The following is a 7,800-nucleotide window of genomic DNA, read 5'->3' on the forward strand; positions in this document are numbered from 1 at the left end:
TCACGGAAGATGAAATCTATCCAATACTTTTGCAATGGTTTACCTGCTTGCCCAGATTGACAGCTGGTCTTCAGAAAACAGACAAATTCCAAGCTGAGGTTAATATGACTTCATTTAAAAAGTAGCTGGATGGTAGTGTGATGTATTGTGCAGTCATGTTGATTGTGTCATTCAGGTGAACTGATGTTTGGTGCTACTTGTTTAAATAGATCATGTTGTGTGTGCCAGCTCAGCTTTCACTGAGAATTTGTATTCGTAAATGTTGCATGCAGAAATGAGAATGTGGTTCCAGAAGAATAAATATGGAACTGAGAGACCAAGGAGAAAGCTGGAGTGCATTTCCAGTGCTTTACACATGCAAATTTCAGCCATAAATTGTACTCATCACCAAGTTCTGTCAAATTAGTAAGGTTGAATGTCCAAAAGCATGGACAGCCACAACTGACAATGCAACATTCAACAGTGTGGATCAAGGGCAAACATCTTCCAAAAAAGTTTAAGAGCCTACATAGATTAGCGAAAATAATTTTTAGTATTGCCAATCCACAGGTTAACTTTAAGCAAGGTCAGAGATTCATAGACAGGTTCCCATTAAATTCTTCCCTAAAAGTATTGGCTTTGAAAATAAGCCAGTGTTTGTCTTGTTATAGCTGTGGGTTGGAGTTGAGAATAAATGATGAGTATCAGCTTATGAAATACAGTTTAATACATGAAGGCTTAGACTGCAGTTATAAAATGTTCTGGTTTTAGAGAAATTTGCAATGGATTACCAATTCTCATTCTTCTATAGATAATATATTTTTCTACAGATTATTATCTAGAAAAACACCTGCTGAAAAATAATTAGCCACATGAGCCAACAGTATACATTTTAATTCAAATTTCAGAGCTATACATTCTTGAGTGCATTGAAATTCATTTGGCTGCGTTATATGTTCATCAAATAGCTGGTGAAATTGGAAAGATTGGGAAGAATACACTTTCTTTCTTTTTTTTGGCGTATACGTGCGTGCGTGTGCGATGCTGGCAGGACGATGTCTTTTTCATGCCTTTACAAGGCGCGGAGCGAGAGAGAGACTGTGTGGTGAGCCACTCCTCACACAGACATTTCGCAGTATTTTCCCCTTTACTTTACGAGGTCGAATTGCGATCTCGACACTCAACTCGGCAGGGATGGAAAGCGTACTCGGAAGCAGACCCGACTGAGTTCGAACCTGGGAACCTCCGTTCCAGAGGCTGGCGCTGATGTCATTGTGCCACCAGCTGGCCCTGCTCTCTTTCTTCACTTTATATTTGCATCTTAACCATTAAGCTGCATATCTAACATAATGAATTTCTACAGACTTTGTAAATCAGAGACCATTCAGATCAGCCTATTATTTTCTCTGATTTCAAGCAACATAAAGAAAGAATGCATCATGGAAAGAAAAGCCAAGCAATTAAAAACATATTTTGTAAAGCCATATAGTATAGGTTATTAAGCCAATATCACCAAAGTAAATCTAACTGCTTTGGTGAGGACCTACAATTTACCTGGAGATGCACCTGGATGACAGACTTGAGTGGAACACCAACCCAGAGGCTGTGTACAGAAAGGGTCAGAGTTGCCTCTACCTCTTGGGTAGATTGAGGTCCTTTGGAGTACGCTGGCCTCTCCTTCACATGTTCTACCAGTCTGCTGTCGCAAATACAATCTTTTATGCAGTGGTGTGCTGGGGCAATGGCATCAACACAGGTGATTACTATGGGTTTAATAAACTGATTAGAAAGGTTGGGTCGGTTATAGGAGTCAACTGAACACTCTGAAAGCTGTGGTAGACAAAGAACCCTACAGAAAATCCTGGCAATTTTGGATGATGTTTCTTACCCTCTGCATGCAACTTTGGCTGAACAGAGGCACACTTTTTGTAATAGCCTAAGACAATTGCACTGCTCCTAAGAGCACTATATGAGGTCACTCTTACCCTCAACCATCAGGCTCTATAATGAGTCAACCTATAGCTGGGGAAGTGATGACCCCCTCCTGTTAGACTATTTGAGGTAACTTATTTTTTATTCTTTCTTACTCTTCTTATAATATTTGTATATCTGTGCACTTGTAATGCTACTGTGACACTGTCATTTCCTTTGAGATCAATAAAGTATCCATCTACCTAACTTGATCATATGTTGTTCCTTTCCCAGATTGTTTAAGTTAGAGAAATAGGACAGTGTTTTTATCTGTGGAATACCTACAAGTATGAAGAGATAATAACTGCCCAGAAGGAAACTGAAACAGGGTATTATTCCTAGACTGTTACTAAAGCAAACTCTTTTTGAAAATCTCAATTGCTGCTGAGCAAATTGTTTAGAGGTCGTTTCAGCTGGTTAGTTTTAGCAGTTGAGAGTGAAATCAAGAGAGCAATTTGGCTTAAAAATCTTTAGAATAGACTACTCCAGAAGGTACATGTAATCATTAAGAGTGGTTAATGGCAATATCTTTATATCTTTTGCCTCAAAGTGGAAGTGAAGATCAGGCCTAGTATTTCCCAAGCTGCTATCGAAACAAGCAGCAGCTTGGCAGCATTTTAAGGGCATGATGTTTGTTGTCAGCAGACATTTTTGAGTACTACTTTTTGAGACACTACTTTTTTAAGTAGTGGCCATTTTTAGTGTAGTTATGATAACTCAATTGCAGATGACACAAAGACTGGTATAAAATGAATGCCTAATGAACAATGCAGCTTCAGAGTTGGGCATTGCCGTTATTCATCACCTAGCTTATTAACCCTGAGCTCCTACAAAATACTGTGGCCAATCCATAGCAAAAGAACAATGGGGAAGCCCACAAATGTTGTGAAGCGCTGCCTGATTTCTTCTAGCAAGACAGAATGAAATGCACTCAGGATAAGAATTAGAATCAGGTTTGTCATCACCGGCATGTGACATGAAATTTGTTAGCTTAGCAGCAGCAGTTCAATGTAATACATAATCTAGCAGAGAGAAAAAAAATAATAATAATAAATAAAATAAAACATAGTAATAAATATTATGGTCCTTCATGTAACAGCACCTTTCTTTATTCACGAAGGAGATCAACATGTTAAATTCTGTGGTTATACTCTCCCTGTTACTCACTGGCAACATTGGATCTGCACTGAGGTTGAACTGAATATGCAGACATTCAAAGACATTCTTCATCAAAGTGCAGATTTCTCACATACTATTCCTTCCTACATGACATCTGGTCAATCTTACAGCCTGCACGGGACTGCAGTACCAGCATGGACCATGACCAGTTTTCTTTGTGATTGCATCAACATGATACTACTCATATTTCTATATGAAAGCTAAATACTGTACTTGAAAAGTTTGTCACTGTTTTTCGAACAGTCTTTGCATGTATAATTGATCAGAATCAGGTTTATTACCACTGATTCGATTTGCTTTGTTTCAGTAACAAAATAACAAATACAGTGGAGTCCAATCAATTGGGGCTTCAGTTAATTGCTGCTTATTTGGGACAACTCTTAAAGAACAAACAGTGATTGAGAAAATAGCTGGGATAACGCTTCATTTATTTGGGACTCTATGCTGCTTAATTGGTGCAGATTTGGAACTGTTTCTAACCAGTGTCAAATATGTGCACCTGGGTGGCCTTTAGAGACGACACCCTGCTTAGAGAGGACAGTTTTAAATAGCGTCAGCTGTGTGTGCTTCTGTTTAAAAAGCAGTGATCTTGTCATTGATAGTTGTCAAGAAATAAGTAAGACAATTCAGAAAGGTTTTGCGCACTGTGGCTTCAAGCATTCAGGCTTGGAGATACCAGAAGCGGCCAGGAGTGAAAATGAGCTAATCTCACTACTTCAACAAGTTAGGAACTAGGAAGAATTAGAAGGCATTGGCAAGCATCTTGAATGTTACAGTGAAAATGAAGACTTGGGTGATGCTATTGTTGATGATACTATTGTATTAAGGCAGTCCATTAACCACACTAGGTGTCTTTGCTGATCTTGTTCATTTACAGTCAATCAAAAGAACACAGCAGCATACACTCAGCTCTCACATATGGCTCCAAGGTGCTCTTTGCATGTGACAGCAGGCACACCCTGGTACACCACTTTGATAGGCAGGCTAAACCTGGTGAGGTAAGCTGGCAAGACCTGTACACTGGAGAGATAGGGACAACCCTGTCCTTGCATCGAAAGTCAGCTCCGGCAGACAGGGCCACATAAGATCTACAGAGAGACGCAGTGACCAGAAAGGTGGCTCTGTAGTGCTCTGTGGAAAGCGAAGGGCATGTTGAGGCACAGAACTCTCAGTCAACTACGAAGTTCCCATTTGAGATGACCTTTATACCGTTCAAGCTGCACAACCGAGTTCAAGAGCGTGGACTACACTTGTGCAATGACTTTTCCACTTTAAAACTCTCCCACACAGGTGTCCTGTCGTCGTCAGATACAGTGGACAACCACCAAACCAACGACTAGAAACAAATACACAGTTTTTAGTATTGTAGTAGTATTGATAGTGATCTAATTTATTTTTTATTTCATTTAAATATATAATTTATTACTCAGTTAAACAGTAGTTTGTCTTCCTTATACATTTTTAACTATTTCCATGAAACTTCAGCTAATTGAGGCAGCCATTTAATTAGGCAAAAAGTACTAGTCCCGATTAAATGGAATCCACTGTATATTATTTATTCAATAATATGCTGATTAAGTGTTCTGTAAAATTTGACTGTTAGAGGAATTACGAGTGGCTTCCAAACAAATAACGCTGACAAAGGTCACAAGCTGATTTATTAAATATATCATGTACTAGAGGTTTTTGGTACCAAGAGAAGAAAGTCTCAAAGGTTTGGGAACCTCTATGATCCCAAAGGATAGAAAGGATATTTGAAAATGGCTTAGAATTGGCTCTTTTTTTTCCTGACTAAAGGAAGAGAAGAAAATTAAATGTACTCAGAACTAGGGAAATCAAGATGAGCTTTAACTGTTATAAAAGCTTCAATGTTTAATCAAAATTTTATTACACATTCCAGAGGGAAGAAACAATGTAATTCAATCTATGTTCAAAAGTAATAGCATGTTTTCTTTTTAAACCAATGCACCAATAAACAAAAAGTAAACAAATCAGTAGTGAGTTATGTCCATTTCTCCTCACTGTGAAACAACTATCCTGGAATAAGTTTGTAAACCAAGACTTTTGGTTTGATACATTTTCCCCCAGTACAAATATGAAAGCCTTAATTGAGGACACACAATTCTTGTAGAAAGTTTTATAACAGTACAAGCAATGAAGGTTATTCTCACCCTCAGTAATAGGGTTGAAATAGGATGAAACTGGCGAATTTGAATGGTAATAGGATTGCAGACTCGGTGAAACATCTGGCTTTCTCAGTTTGCCTTCCAAAGAAGGCTTTTTATGGATCAAATCATCTTCCCTATCTCTTGCTAAATTATGTTAAGTTCTAAATCACATACGAAACCTAGAGAACATAAGTATATATTGAATAAAAAAGGCATTTATCAAAATGAAATTGCAGAATAATTTTGTTTAGATTTCAAAAAGCCATATTGTTCCTTTCATATTGCTGACAATCATTGTTTTGCAAATTGATTTATATACATCGTTGAAAAATAGAATTTCTTTAACAATAGATTTCATTGACATCCAATCACTGAAGACTTTCCTTCAACCAGTAGATAATTAAGCATTTTACCCGTAGCTATTTATTCAATTTAGTGCAGTGAGTTTTGAACAAGAATCAATTAGCCATCTGTATAATATAGATTACCTGGCTCTATGTCTATTTATTAATCAAAAATAAAAATCCATTAAAGGATAAGGAAACAGGAGTTAGTTGTGTACACTCAGAAGATGTCAGGCCTGTAGATGCAGGGTCCTCCCAGCTTCCATCCAGCTAATAGGAATAACCCGCCATTTGTTTCTAACTCATTTTCTGCAGTTCATTTAAACCCAGCTCTCACTCATTGAACGAGTCAGCCTCAACTGGTTGCTTCCAGCCTTCTGTTACCTTGTGGCCATGATGTGTTAAGTGTTTCTTCTCCTTCCATGGCCCCTTGTGGCTTGTTATTTTGCAGTTTATAATTAAAGTTATTGTTCTGCCCTTGGGGCAATTGATTTATGTTTTTCTATGTGATTAAGCACATTCAGTTTTTATTTTGAGAAGAGCTGCATCAGGTCACTTCCTGTGCAGTCAGGAAATAGGAAGTAGGAAAGCATTTTGGCTGGCAGAAGGCCAGATGTTTATGTCAGGAGATAAAGAAGTTTCTATCTAAAGCCATCCTGTTGTTTCCCCAGTAGAAGTATTGCCTGTAAGTTGATGTTATATTGTTTAGACATTAATCTAAAGGTATCAATAAGATTTTCTGAAATAAAATGTAATTTTTGTGTTGATTAGACAGAAACCTAGATATTAATGGTTTACACCGTATTACTTACCTGTAGTTCTTACCTGTCAGAATCCTTTACTACCTACCCACAGGAAACTTAACTCAGTTTTTACCTACCTATGCATATGTACTTGTGTGAATGGAACAATGCAGTAATTGCATTGTATTTTGTTGTTTTTCCATTTCACTCCTTATTCACTATATCATGACTCTGAGTCTGCAGCAAGCCCACGGAGCTCAGATGCTGTATCCTGACCCTCGTGTCCCTTTTGAATAGAGTTTGGCTGACTGTCCAGCTGGTGTTGCAACACCTCAGTGAAGGCAGTACAGTTACCACTCACCCCTTCATCATCTCTGCTGCTCTGTGTTTGGGTCAAGCTTTCTCTACAGTTCCTGACAGAATGAGTGAACCAATGATTGACCCAGCAGAATTTGCTCGCTGAAAGGAAGTCATCTGTCAACATGAGTGCACGATCCAGAAGCAGCAGGAAACCACTGGCCATCTGCTCGCTACCCTCGTCCAGCTCTGCATCTCAATACAGGGACCTGGCACGAGTCAACCGCCTTCCACTGAGCCCCAGTTTCCAGTGCCCAAACACTTCAACAGATCCCCAACCCAATGTCGCAACTTCCTGTCCCAGTGCACCTTACACTTCAAAATCCAGACGTCTCTGGTTTCAACAGACCAAGCCAAGAGTGCATTGCTCATCTCTCTTTTGACTGAGTGAACTCTGACCTGGGATGCCGCTAACTGAGTCAATAAGACTACCACTTTCACTGGATTTTCATAAACATTTCACTGTTGAGATAGAAACATAAAAACATGGAAAAAACCTGCAGCACAATACAGGCCCTTCGGCCCACAATGTTGTGCCAAACATGGGAAATTACCTAGGGTTACCCATAGCCCTCTCATTTTCTAATCTCCATGTACCTATCCAGGAGTCTCTTAAAAGAGCCTATTGTATCTACCTCCGCCACCATCGCTGGAAACACATTCTACGCACTCACCACTCTCTACGTAAAAACTTACCCCTGATATTTCCTCTGTACCTACTTCCAAGCACCTTCAAACCATGCCCTCTCATGTTAGCCGTTCCAGCCCTGGGAAAAAGCCTCTTACCATCCACACAATCAATGCCTCTCATCATCTTATACACCTCTATCAGGTCACCTCTCATCCTCTGCCGGTCCAAGGAGAAAAGGCCAAGTTCACTCAACCTATTCTCAAAAGGCATGGTCCCCAATTCAGGCAACATCCTTGTAAATCTCCTCTGCACCCATTCTATAGTTTCGATGTTCTTCCTGTAATGAGGCGACCAGAACTGAGTACAGTACTCCAAGTGGGGTCTGACCAGGGTCCTATATAGCTGCAACATTACCTCTCAGTTCTTAA

Source organism: Mobula hypostoma, chromosome 7 (assembly GCF_963921235.1).
Source record: "Mobula hypostoma chromosome 7, sMobHyp1.1, whole genome shotgun sequence".
Lineage (NCBI taxonomy): Eukaryota > Metazoa > Chordata > Chondrichthyes > Myliobatiformes > Myliobatidae > Mobula > Mobula hypostoma.